Source organism: Octopus bimaculoides, chromosome 28 (genome assembly GCF_046866305.1).
Source record: "Octopus bimaculoides isolate indiv1 chromosome 28, ASM4686630v1, whole genome shotgun sequence".
Taxonomy (NCBI): domain Eukaryota; kingdom Metazoa; phylum Mollusca; class Cephalopoda; order Octopoda; family Octopodidae; genus Octopus; species Octopus bimaculoides.
Window position 1 is genome coordinate 7,874,435 of NC_142955.1, and position 14,784 is coordinate 7,889,218.

Consider the following 14,784-nt stretch of genomic DNA (forward strand, 5'->3'; position numbering starts at 1 on the left):
CCTACACGATGAGATCTTCTCAAGCTAGGTGGCTCGTTTCCATTGCACTCTTCATCCGACGAAGTGGCTATCCTGCACAGATCCAGCACTTGACGCGGCATTCCATCCACAGAGACATTGCTTCTGGAATTGACCGCTGTCACTGTTCCCCTGCCCCATTGTGATGTGCATCGTGCCTTCGGCGGCTTGACTTCGGCGGCTTGACCCAAACTTCCTCCCCTACTTTCACTCCGGCGGGTCCCTTCTCTTCCTCGCAGAACTCCGGCGTCTTACTGGGATGCCTCCATTCATATTTGAACACCGCTCTGTGCGGCACAGACTCTTCTGTTTGTCCGGATCGGGGAGACATGTTGTACCAGTAGACCGCTTCCAGGGGCGAAATGTGCCCCCTTTCAGCCATGGCCTTGATCGTCCGATGGTGCCTCTCAACGATTCCGTTGCCACTCGGCCTATGCGCCGCTGTAAATAATCTTCGCACCTTCCACCGGTCAAGCATCTCTCCCAACGCTTCTGAACGAAACGCCGCCCTGTTGTCCATTAGCAGTTCTTCCACAGGACCCCTCTCCAAGAATATCTCGTTCAGAATGCGGGCAATCTCATCGGCAATGCCTGTCCTCAGCTCCCTCCAAATGGCCAGCCGGCCCGGCCCGCAGTCGATCATGCTGAGATACATTTCCTTACGGTAGTGCGTCACATCCACAGCCAGTCTCCTCCAGTTGCACTCTACTGAGAGGTTCCCCTGCTCATGCCCACCCGGGGCGGGGTCAATGGACTGGCATCTGTCACATTTCGCGACCACTTTCTTAACGTTTCTCCTAGTGACGTCAGCATCAACCATTTTCGCCAGATACAGGGTCCTATCCACCCCCAAGTGGTGCATAGTATGTAGCTCCTTCAGTTCGGAGTCACCCAGCCGACACGCTGCCGCTATCCCTTTCCTTGCTTCCTCCGGTTCCTCCAGCCACGCCCTTTTCACCCTGGTCAGTGCGTCCGCCCTGTTTCTTTCCGAAGGCACGAAAACCACGTTCAGCTTCAGTCCGAACTCGGCGATCAGCTCTCCCAGAACTCCTAGGCGGCGTTTCACCAACATCTCCACGGCACCTTTCGTCCGGACTCTCTTCTCGCTGGTAATTACTGTTCCTACCCAGCCGACCACGGTGGCCGAATCCATCCGGATCTCGATCGAGCGCAGTCCCCATCTCAGGGCCAAGTTCACCCCTTTCAGCACCGCATCTAGTTCGGCGACATTGATGTGGTTGAAGTCGTCCACTTTCCGTAGCCAGGCCGCATTCTCCACCTCAGCACCTTCGATCTCCAACACAACCCCTATCGCTATACTGCTAGCATCACACCAAACCGTCCCGCACTCCGTCTTGGGCACATACCAGTTTCCTCTAACCAGGTCTTCCGCTCTCGTTCTCTCCAGGATTTCCCGCATCATCGCCACCGTCGCCTCTCCTACCTTGTCACTCCAACTCTCCCCCTCTGCTCGTCTCTTGATGTAACTACATGCAATGCGCAACCAACGAGCGATCGGATAGTGTCCGATCAACTTCCCACAAACCGAGAACAACTCTCTCCTGCTAACGCTGGAACTCAGCTCTGGGATCTCGTTTCCTCTCCGGAACACCAGCTCGCCCGACCTGTCTTTTTGTAGCTTCAGCCCCAGCGCAGCTCCTCCCACCATCGACTCAGGCGGCTTCGCAATCAGCCCGAAACTCTCCAGGTGTCTCAGTACCTCGGTGGCCGGCACTACAGTCTCGTCAACTAAAATGTCGTCGATGTAGGAACTGGTGGCCTTCCTTATCCTCTCCTCTTTCCCTAGGACGGACTTGAGCACCATCGCCATAATTTTCGGAGCGGAATTCAACCCGAAACCCAGCCTGGTTAAACAGTACATCCGGCCCTTGTACCGCACCAGCTGGTATCGCCACAGCTTGTCACTCACACGGAGCTGCAAATATGCCGACTTCAAGTCGACGATCGTCGCTGCCTTGGTCGACTGTCTCCACACACGTAATGTCTCACCGCAAACGTCTGTTGCCTCGCTTCCCGTGTGGCACGATATATGGTCGTTCAGTTCCCTAAAGTCCAGCACCGGTCTGACTTTTCCTTTCGTCGGCTGCACCACCGCCATCAGAGGCAGCACTCCACTCACCACCTCCTCTTTCCACGGGACAAGGACTCCTTCCTTGATCCATCTCTCTACCTCCTCGTCGAACTCGACGCCGGCGTGACCTTTCAACGTATGCTGGTAGCAGCTCACCCTGTTCTTTAGTAGTGGGGGATCGTCCTTCCATCGCCACTCTATCGTCCACCTCCGACCATCAAACGCTGCCTGAAAATCTTTGTCTTCGATGGTGTAAGCGGCGCTGTCCTCGACGGGGCTCTGCTCTCCCTGGCGGTCCCGACTCACGGCGCACGATGCCCCCACGCTTCCGAACGTGACCTCATCTCCTGCAATCCTAACGCCACCAAGACGGTTGATGGCGTCCATCCCCAACACGACATCAACCCCGTCTATCACATAGTCGATCACGATCACCCATAGCCTCAGCGCCGCGCTCGGTAACGCTATCTCCAGACTGGAGCTGCCCCTGCAATGGATCTCTCTACCGTCGACCGCCCGGACGCTACTCGTCCCATCCCATTTCTTCGCCACCCTTGGCGTCACGATGGTAGTCGTGCAACCCGTGTCCACGAGGGCCTTGAACTTCTTCCCCTCGACCTCGACTTCGACCACGGGCAGCGCCTCCACAAGCGCCTTTACTTGGTTGCGGGGAAAGTTTGAGAGGCAGCAACTTCCCCACGGTCGTTTCCCTGGTCGCAATCACGGGTGATGTGCCCAGTCTTCCTGCATCGATAGCAGACGGGCCCCGATTCAGCGCATTCCCTCGCCATGTGCGGCCCCTGACATTTGAAACACCGGCCCGAGAACGGCCGCTGTCGTTGCTCGGTAGGCTTCCTCACGCCGTTCTCAGGCTGTCGTCTGTCGGAACGCCCCTCTGTTGCCGCCATCGCTATCGGCTTCCGCCCGACGTGCTGTGTCAACACGCGAGCTTGCGCTACTAGCTCGCTGAGCGCCATCTTTCTCCCGCCAGGCAACTGCTGCAATCGGATCCCAACGTCGTCGGGGAATCCATTTACAAACGCCAGCCGCGCCGCTCTCTCCAGGCCTTCTCCCATAAACCCAGCCAGCGTGGCCAGTCTTCGCACTTCCGCCGCGTACTCATCCACCTGTTCTCCCCCCCCTCCCCATCTAATCGTTCCTAGTTTTACGAAGGCAGCGTACTCGCTCTCCGTATACGCTTCCCTCAACCTCCGTTCGACGTTCTCTGCACTTAATCTTTCTTCCCCGTCCATTTCTAGGTAGAGGGTCAGGGCGCTCCCTTCCAAGTATAGAGCCATGCGACTCGCCACATCACTTATTCCTTGCAGCTTGGCAACGAGCCTAATTTTTCGTATCCAAGCCATCACATCTCCTTTGCCATTAAAAGGCCTGATCACATCGCTGGCGATCCTAATCTTGGTGGCTGCCATCGCGGCGAATTTCTGCACGTGGGGCCGAAATAGCTTGTGGTGTGTGCGTACGAGTAGATGTAATCGCCTTACCTCGGTTTTCCTTTCCTCGACTGCGAGTCTGTCTTGCGGTATCCAATCCTTGAAGCTTGCCCCGACCCAAAGTACACCAGGAATAGCAGCTGCCTCTCCCAAACCTAGACCGTCGCTTAACACGTCTTGTCCTGACCACAACCCCTTTCGAAAAGGGCACGAATCCCGATCGAGGCTCCCTCTTCCCTTCTCCCCCTTCCGGTCGACTCGCCCTTCCGGTCGACTCGCCCTTCCGGTCGACTCGCCCTTCCGGTCAGCCTCCCCAGACACTGATGTCATACCACACGTCATTCCAGATCTTTACACACAATCTCCACAACAGTTCTATCCCAATATCTCCCATCGCCTTCATACCTTGATGGGAAGTTCATCCACACCAGGGCTCTTCCCATTCTTGGTATGGTACAGTGCCTGCCTCACTTCTTCTTTGAGTGTTTCCGGTTCTCTGTCTTTGGCTACAGCAAGTGCAACGGGGAGATCTTCCTGCCTCCTTCTGTACAAATCGGTGCTGTATTCCACCTAGCTTTGATGTCCTCTTCCTCTGTCAGGATGTTACCTTCTTTATAGTTGATGACATCACTATGTGGAGTCCACTTCCTCTTTCTACTCAATTCCTTCACCAAATGAAAAACAGACTTGATGTCACCTTTCTGCGACGCATCTTCCGCCTCCAGACATATCCGCTTCAGATGGTTCCTCTTGTCCTCTAGTACCTGTCTGTTGTGCTGCTTGTCAAGTTCTCTCCATTCCTGATGATTTCCACTTACTTTCGTTTTCCTCCTTCTTCTTGCAACGTCTAGTGTGTCGTCTGATAGCCACGGCCTCTTCAGAGTCCGTCTTTTAGGAATATTCCTCTTTGCAACTTCCTTTGTGATGTTGACCATTTTCTCCCAAAGTGCATCTGATCTCCACTCTCCATTATAGTATGATTGGAAAAGCGGTAGAAATCTACTCTGCCTCTTGACACTGAAAGCCTCTGGGATCTTTGTGTCATCGTAATGTGTTGTTTCCGTCTGCTTTTTCCGTGACCTCATCCGGATCTTAATCATTGCACACAGCAGTTGATGATCGCTTCCGCAGTCTGCCCCTGGTCATGTCCTTACATTCATGAGTGCCGACCTCCATCGCCCTTGAATCATGATGTAGTCAATCTGGTTTCCAAACCGGTCTCCTAGGCTGGTCCAAGTGTACATCCTTCTCAGGTGATGCTGGAAGATGATGTTACCGATGTCTAGGTTGTTGGTGATACAAAGGTCAACCAGATCCTGTCCTCTTATATTCCGCTCCCCCAACCCGTGTTGGCCCACACTCGAATTGTTGGTAATGCTCTTCCCCACCTTGGCATTCCAATCTCGCATCACGATAATGACGTCTCTCCGTGGAACATTGTCCAGTGTCTGCTGAACAACATCATAGAAATCCTGCATTTCTTCTTCACTTGCTTCACTCATTGGTGCATAAACCTGGATGCGTGTAGTCTTTAGAGGGTGACCCCTCAGCCGTATGGTGACGATTCTGTCATTGACAGGATTGTATCCCATGACTGATGGGGTCACCTCTCTGGACGTCACAAATCCCACTCCATTATGTTGACCAGTCTCCCTTCCTGAGAAGACCATGTCTCCACTCTGTGCTGTGAATCTTCCCTGACCATTCCACCAGTGTTCCGACAGCCCGAGGACACTCACTCCGCATCTCTTCATCTCAGATGTTATCACATTTAGCTTCCCCACGATGAGTCCTCTGACATTCCATGTGGCAATGATCCACTCTTTACGTAGTTGAATACCTCTCTTTTTCACAGCCGCAGTCAAATGACTGAAAAATGTAAAAGAATAAAAGAATAGCTAAACAATTACACAGTAAATACGAGCACACATCATATTATACATTAGCATGAATAAATAAGAAGGGACTGGAATTTATCAAAAAGTCAGGAATATAGGGTAGGACTAGACCATATACACCTAGAACACCTAGAATACCTAGAATAAGCCTAAAAGACCACAAAGACATTTCCTGGATAACCCCTCTACAAGACTAATATGACTTTCTGAATCAGATATAAACAGAATTAGTAAAGCAATAATAGGTAGAATAATACTGAAATTAAAATACATAAACTCAAACTATGGTCTACCAATACATAGGTAATTACATAGTTTCATAACTTAGAGAACAAAAAGCAGACTAACTTCATACAATTGAATATATTGAACTACTACCCTTCAATAAACCCAGTAGCTTTGAATAAGGTACTTTTCGCAAAAAGTATCTCTAACCTAACCAGGGATGGAATAGATATAACATTAGCAGCTTGGAACATCATAACAGAATTACATGGAAAAATATGAGCAAGAGAAATAATATTCTTAAATTATAAACCTGGAAAAGTACAGGACAAGTTATTACACTTAGGAAGGTTCAGGACAAGTTATCACATCTTGTAAAGTACAGAACAAGAAAATTTTTGCTTAAAATACTGCAGCTAAGGATAAAGTTTCAAATAAAATACTTAGATTTAGATGATATTAGCTTTTATTTAAACTAAAAATTTTATTATAAGTTATTACTTCCATTTGTTATTACTTGTTACTTCTATTAAAAATAAAAAAATAACTCAAAATATTTTTTGCACTTTAAAAATATTCATTTTTTTAAATTATCAATTAATTATTAGAAATTTGAAAATAGGTTATAAAACATAATACTAGTATATAATAAGTACAATAAATTAAATAATACAAAAATTATATATTATAGTAAAATCTACCTATAACAACAAATTCACAATAAAATTTGCTTGAGTTATTGCCTAAGTTATTGCCAAGTCTTTACATTTTTAGTCTTGACCCAATGCCTATTTTTTACATAATGAATTTGCCTACCATATATACTATTCTACTTTGCATAAAACTTTAGCTATTATGCTACTTCTGACTCTCATTTTTTAAAGTACTCTAGTATGTCAATATTTCAACAAAATGATGGTACCTTTTTTAATTATAATGTTACTTTTTAAATTAAAATCAAATGATTTTTAATATTCAAATTTTATCCTTAGCGGCAATATTTTAAGCCAAAATTTTCTTGTTCTGTACTTTACCAGATGTAATAACTTGTCCTGTACGTTTCCAGATTTATAATCTTAAGAATATTACTTCTCTTGCTTACATTTTTCCATGTAACACATGTTTCTTTCCAGGTACGCTTTCATGCTAATTAATGTGTCCATTAATAATCTAAGATTTTACCTTATTGAAAATTACCTCAATGATGCCGGTGACATATATTAAAAGTCCCCTTATAGAACTATATTCATAAAAAGTATAGAACTATAATATCACCCTCAAATTTGAGAAACAAGCACTCATAACTTTTTTTCTTTTAAAACTTCATTGCATGAGATTCATACCATGAAATTCCTCAAACTGAGCTCTATCATTTAAGCTTAATTAAAATATAATTTTTTTTCAGTAAAAAGTTAATTATACTTAAATTCATTTTTTGCCTTATATTTTTTTCATATTTTACCCCACAACGTTTTTGGTACAAACTTTTGTTGCATGGGACCAAAACTATGAAATTCCTCATGCTTTCTTCTACCACTGGTAAATATATTTTGCTTTTAAAATAAAAAAAGTTACTTAGATCTAAACTTGATTTGAGGCATTACTTAATCTCCTATAACGTTGCTACAAATTTTGATGTAAGCCTTTTTCTAATGGATTAGATCTCAGTTTTTTAATGCCAAAATGTGGCTAGGGACCAGTCCTCTTCAAAGATGTTAACAGTTTTCAATTTGGGTAAGGATTAAATTAGTGACAAAGCTCTGAAGATGCTGCATGTGAGTAAATTGCAGCCTTAATATCATACAACTACTATCATAGCTGAATGATATAGAGGCAAACTTTGGACTCGATTGGAAAGGGAAGAATGTTTTTACATAACAATGGGGTCAAGTGATTCGGTACAAGTAACAGATATAGCTGAAAAATATTTACTGTCCCAGATAGAATCCTGGTTCCTGAATTTAGTGGGGGAGGGTGTTATATAGAGATAACACACTATTTATACAGAGAATAAGTAGTAACATAGAAATGGAGAGGCATAAGAAAAAACTTTTTTAATTCTTAAAAAATTTTGACCTAGAAATAGCAATTCAAAAAATCATCGAGTAGCAAACTTCCTAGACATGAAACTTAACCTCAACAAAGGAAATTTTGAGCCTTTCCATAAACAAAATGAAAACTTAAAATACATGAGTTGGGGCTCTAATCATCCAGTGCCTATGTTCAGAAGTATTCCAAAAAGTGTGTCTAACAATATTCAGACTATCTGCTGGTGGAAGGATATTCAAAGAACACATTGAATATCATGACTCAGCACTGGCTAGTGTGAAATAAGATAAAATATAAACCAAACAATGTAGCACCAGATCAATATCCCATCCAAGATAAAAATTTAGGAGGATAAGCTAGGACTGATCCAGGAACAAAGGACCCACAAAATACAATGAAGGAGATTGAAACTGAAATAGGAAAACATAAAGACAACACTCGGGAAAGTAGGAATCAAACAAGATGCATAAAGCAGTACAGGAGGATACAAGGGGAGGGGAAAATAAACATAGATAGAAAGAGCAGCTATGTAGTAGAAACAGAAATAACATATGATAACAGACCAAATAGATACATTAAGAGAAATGGAAAAATAATAATGACAAAATTATCTGGTTTAACCCAATCTTCAGATTGCAAATAAAATCTAGGATTGGACAGGAATTCTTCTCCATTCTTGACAGGCATTTTCCTAGATTCAGTAAATATTACAAAATCTTCAACAAGCATAAGGTGAAATTAGTGTACGTGACATCTCATCACCTAGAATATTATATACATAAATTAAATAACAAAAAGCTTAATAAAATAAAATAATAAGGTAAATAGCAATGATATCTCTGATAGCAACCAAACCACAAAGTTAAACACCCATTCTGTACAATATAAGCAAACAACAAAAGTGGTAACAACACAGCTACATGTAATTGCAGATGGAAAACAAATAAATTTGAAAACAACTGCTTGAGAAGAAGTGTGATTTTATAAATGTGAAGTGAAGGCAGGTGCACTAAAATATGTCTACATTGGTGAGATGTCAGACATGATAAAAACCATCTAAGAAATCATCTTACATCATTTTCAGATGAAAATAAGTCACTGCACATCCTTAGCTAACCTCATCTGGAGACTAAGATGGAATGGGGTGAAACACACAACTAAGTGGTGTATATTAAAAAATGCCCAGCCATATGATGGAACATCACAGGTCTGCAACCTCTGTTTTGAGGAATCACTAGAGATTATTCTCTCCAAGGGAAACAAAATTAATAGACATTCTGAAGTGGTTTTATCTCGTAGACATAATATAAAAAAATCCTTCATTGGACTGGAACAAAGCATTATGAAACAGACAAACACTAACCATTATTAGCATAAACAAAACAATAGAAGGACCTTCTAAATGAAGTAAACAAAAGAAACCTTATATACAGAAGAGGATTTATTACAAGGAAATTTTAGCATAACGGAGTGTAAATACCAAGGATCCCAGCATAAACCATGTGCACAATACTATACATGGTTTTTATTATTATATCATTGAACATACAAGGAAAATAATACTAAACAAATATACTGGCTCTATGGAAAAATAAAACCTTCAATAAACATATAGTAGCATCACTAACAAATAGTAGACTCTGTTAAGGAACAAGATTAACAGAACAGCTGGGGACCATGTGAAATACTTAATGATACCAAGATAAATTCCATTCTCTTCCTTGACTGGTGATTGAACAGAAATCATGAACTGATAACATCCGAAACAAAAATTTGCTCCCTTCTAACAGCTTGTAAAGCCATTACTGTAGCACCCTGCCGGGATCAGGGTTAAATCAAATTTTCTCCACTCACAGCACATATAAACTGACATTAAAAGAAAGAAATACATTACCATTTTCCTTTTCTTCTCTCCTTATATTATTTCTTCTCTCTCTTTTCTTCTTCCTATCCACACAGGCCTACTTGCACAAATCTAAATGCAAAGTAAATCACTTCTGATATCCACCCTTCCATATTGTTTCTATATATCTCTTTGTATGTTAAGTCAAAATATTCACAGAAACTGCCCTTAAATTCAACAGAATTCTCTGATTGGTGCAAATTGGTAAATATTCCTTAGCTAAACATTTGATACAACCAGAACGCTTGTGCAGCTTTTTGCCTAAAGAAATGAATATATATGTTAATGGTTCCCCCAAAATCCATGAATATTGCAAATCATATTTGTTATATCTTATGGATGGGGAATAGAGCAACAAAATACATGTGATTTGTGGAAATGTGTGTAGCAATGCATTAAAGGATTTATGAATTTCCATCCAAAAGTTCTTGTTATTACTATTGGGTTGCTGCATAATTATTGTGGCTTTTTTCAACAAATTTTATTCAACAAAAACAATAACAATATTTTACAAAAGCATCTTTAAATTACAGTCTGACCGTCTGCCAGGCAAACGAGAAGCAGTAATTGAAGTAGATGGTGAATATACTCCGGAGTAATCATTTAAAGATGCTTTTGTTAAATGTTGTTATTGTTTTTGTTGAATAAAATTTATTGAAAAAAAAGCCACAATAATTATGCACCAACCCAATATATTCATTCTACACTATAGTGTACACTATATTCATTCTACACTATAGTGGCATCAGACAGTAACCATACCATAAAATTACTCTGGAAGATGGGAATAATAAGCGGTAACTGGAATAAAGGGCTTTTTATGAATGCACCCAAAAATGTTCCATATAAATGAACTTCTAAGACACACACACACACACACACACACACACACACACACACACACACACAGTGCTTCCAGAAGTCAGTTTTGTAGAAGTGAGTAGTCTTCTTGAGAAGAATCTCATATCACCAGACATCCTGGTCCTTTGTCATCTCCCCCATAAAGCTCAGGATCCTGCGGTCAGTCTTCACCACTTTGTCCTATATGTTTCTGGGTCTTCCTTTTCCAGAAGCTCCAACCACATTGGCATTTCTTTATTCAGCTCCCCTCATCCATATGTATCATATGCTCATACTAGCATAGTCTTCTTTCTTACATACTATAAGTGATTCTTCTGATGTCCAGCTTTTCACTCAGAACATTTATACTATATCATTCATGCACACTTACAATGTGTTTCCAAAAGAGCATGCTTGCATCACTTCTTTCCCTGTCTTCTTTGCATTCAACATGCATGTCTCACTACCATGTAGCATTGCATTTCTGATAGAGGCATCATACAATCTGCCTTTCACTTTGTGACAAAAGACCTTTGTTGCCAATAGTGGCAGTAGCTCCTGGAACCAGTTCTTACTCTGGCTACTGTACTTTCAAAGGAACCAACTACTTTGATAATTACATCACCTACATAGAAGCTATCAATTACTTCTAGTGAGCCATCCAGGCATTCAAGGGTGCCTCTTTCCATTGTGTTCATAGTACAAACCATTCTCAAGTAGACACAGAAATCTGGGAGGTGTTTATCACTGAGACCACCAAATTAGCTCAAAATACCTTGTCTAGTGATCTCTCGGCATTTTGAGTGAACACTGTCTTATTTTATCTCAGAAGTTTAAAATATTATAGTTAGTGCTGTTCCAGCTTTGTATGTACATGGTAAATGTTATACACCTTGTTATTTTAATCTAAATCTGTTTCAGATATGTCGTTTAATTCAAGGAAGTAATGTTTCCAAGTCTGCCATTTCACTATTGCCACTGTGAATTCACCAGAAATTTCATAAAACAATAACGGCTGACATTTCTGTAGGTCAGTGTTATCATTTGTTTTCCTATTTAACAACTGCCAGTACTATCTGTTGGTTACATCTGACAGAAGTGTCACTGTTTCCATCCCTAACCACCAGTAATAAGAAACAAGATTTGAACACCTATTACACAAAGATGGAACAGATGCTACAAGGAATCCTTCAGCAATTCTTCTAATCTATCAATCCATATTGGTGCTTTATTGATCAGCCCCTGAAAAGATGAATGGCAAAATTGATCTTATGAGGAATTGAACTCAGAAGGCTGAGAGTTCACACAAACATCCCAAAGCATTCTACTTCATGCTCTAATATTAGGTGGTGAGTTAGGGTGTCAGGTAGAATACTTTATGGTATTTATCTCAACTCTCTGCCTCCTGAGTTCAATTCCTGATGAGGTCAACTTTGTCATTCATCCTTTCAGGGATGATAAATAAACTACAGATTGATAGATTGGCAGATTTGTTCCATTTCTGTGCATTAGGTGTTCAAATCTTGATCTCTATCATTGGTGGTTGAGGTGGAAACAACAAACCAACAGATAGCGTTGGCAATTGTTAAAATAAAAAATACAGAAGCATTGAACTATATATATATGTGTGTGTGTGTGTGTGTGTGTGTGTGTGGTGTTCCAGCTATGCAAGTCATGCATTGCATGGCCATTTATTTTTTTATATGAATCAAAAATAAATTTAAGAACGTAATTTGTTTGTAACTATGTTGAAAAGTTATCAAAATCATTGAAAACGAAAGTAACGAGTTAATTTGTTTTGAAGAAGACAGTCAAATGCAAAACAAATATAACGTTACTTGAATTATTGAAAACAGCTCCACCTGACCTCATTTCCCATCCTGTTAAAAATAGCTTTGAAGTCATGCAATGTTAAAAATAAATGAAGGTTCTTGTCTTTGGTCTCCTCTCTCTATATATTAATACTTCTCTCTGTCAGTTCTTTGTAATTGGTGTTGCTAAAGACTGACTACCATGGTTGAATGGATTTGACCATTTGACCCCAATCAAAAGGCACTAATAAAACCCTTTCAAAATTCTTTGTCAGGCAGATCAGTTCTCTCATTCAGAGTACTAGGACCTAATTTTTGCCCTCCCCACCACCAAGCATGTGCATATTTCTTTTATTAAATCTTTTGAACTTACGGAATATTAGTCCAACTGACTGAAATGTGTGTTATTGAAAAGTATCTTTTCAATAAAAGACTTTGAAAGGAAACAATTAACGATGGTAAACCAACGCCACAATTACTTAATTTGGGAAGTTCCAACAAGAAATGTATTTACCAATTTCAAACTAATCTATATGAAAGGAAAAAATGGTGAAATGAGTGCTATGCTAAATAAATTATTCTGATGGCCATGCTTGTTATTTAGTTCAGAAAAAGCTGTTTGAATTAATAAAGGTGACGATGGCTTAAATAATCTACATATGGCCATACTAAAACATAGACATTCTCAAAGACATAAAATGGATGATAGATTTTATTTGGATAGACTTGCAATTGGATGTGTATAAAAAAACAGAGCGTACAACACAATGAAAAAGTTAGAAGAAATAGATCCATTCTGCAGCGATTGATTTGGTTATTTTTTTTGGTCCCCAGGAATTAACATTTCAGGGTCATTTTGAATCTGAAGAATCCAATGATCACAGAAATTATAAAGAACTCTTATATTTAATCAGAAAATATGACGAAAAATTGGTGAGTCATCTTTATACAGCTTCTGTTTCCTCAAGTCTCTCACACAGAATTCAAAATGACTTAATCAATGCAGTTCAAAATGATATGTTGATGAAATAGAAAATGAACTGAAGTAGGCTAATATTCTCAACGGTCAACTGTTTTATGTTATGTTACAAAAGATTGTGTTATTAAATAATGATTTGTCAGTGTAGCATGTCTGTACTAGCATTAACTTAAAACATATATTTTTAATCTCAAGTAGGCTCAAATGACACTGTTAGTTTACAGCTCTATTTGATCTGTGATTGGCCGAATAAACAGGCTCCTTCTATTACATCCGAACAGGCTCTCTCTGCTATGTCTGTTTGTCACTTATATACTGTGGCTGCAGCCATGTCCATTTGAGTTCCTTCCTTCACTTCCATAAGGACTCCCGGCTGGTAGTTTTGCTTTATCGTGTTAGCACTGGCCTCTCTCACACAAGAACAATTCTTCACCCATGTGCGTCAGCAGATTTGACCAAACTCAATGTTGTTATCTCTTACATTTTCTAGAAACATTTCTATCAAGCCTCGGTCTTGATAGAAAGTACATCAATGTCCACACACATTCATGAACTGCTATCACACTAGACATCTCTATAAGAACACCGCTCACTTCTTCAATAATGTGTACCTAACCCACTACTACAATAAACTTTATAATCTTAAAAGTCGAGTTGTTGTATATCACCGCACAGCTATCGAACACATGAACACAGTTGATGACTGTCTGCCACACACTTCTATCAACAAGTACTATTGCCAACATCGTCTGTTCAACCAATGGCTATGGAGTCAACCCGATCTGAGAACAACTTTTGTTAAACTAATAACCAACTGACAACGTTAAGCTGGTGGTATTCTCATACCCCCCTACACTAGTCAACCAGGCTGTAGACATTCTATTGTGTTATAGCAACAAGCTACTAAGATAGTGAACTCACCATACTGGCGGTACCACCACTAAACTGATGACCGAACATTATGTAAAATTAGTGGGCTAAAAACTCATTATAAAGTGGTGACCCTTGACTAAAGAACACGCTATACTAATGACCTAGTACCTTCACTACAGTGGTAACTCCCTTCGCTACACTGATGACCTTTGATTAAAGAAATTTCAGCCTTTTCCGATGGAAGCCATGGACTCAACTCCAGTTTCGCATTTTTCACCTTCAGACATTTTTGCACCATTCTTTGTTCCAGGGAGAACTTTTCTGCTCAAAGATGGTGTACAAACTTTCTCATAACTGACACAGTTATGTCCTTTTCTTTCACTTTGTTTTAAGACTGTATAGATTTTTCTTCACAGACTTTATCACCTTTTTGTTGCTTTCCATTTTTTCACATTTTGCATTACATATTGCTTGCATTTTTTCACCCTGTTTTGCTGCACATTTCTTTGCATTTATTTCACTATGTTGCATTGTTTGCTGTGTTATATTTGTACATGCCTATATTGTTATATTTCATTCATTCACGTGCATTCACTCAACATAAAACGACACTTTACACAACATATAACATATGTGGGTTTTTCT

The 14,784-nt window shown here is 40.8% G+C and overlaps 1 long non-coding RNA gene across 1 annotated transcript in view; it reads left to right on the forward strand.

The window, feature by feature from the left end:
* The window catches only part of LOC128251157 (uncharacterized), a 43,153-nt gene extending 29,911 nt beyond the window's left edge, over nt 1–13,242 (forward strand). Inside the window, exons 2-3 of the long non-coding RNA XR_008267002.2 lie at nt 11,398–11,506; nt 13,122–13,242. This is a non-coding gene — a long non-coding RNA (uncharacterized LOC128251157). The remainder of the gene's footprint in view (nt 1–11,397; nt 11,507–13,121) is intronic.
* Nucleotides 13,243–14,784: the final 1,542 nt, after the last annotated feature.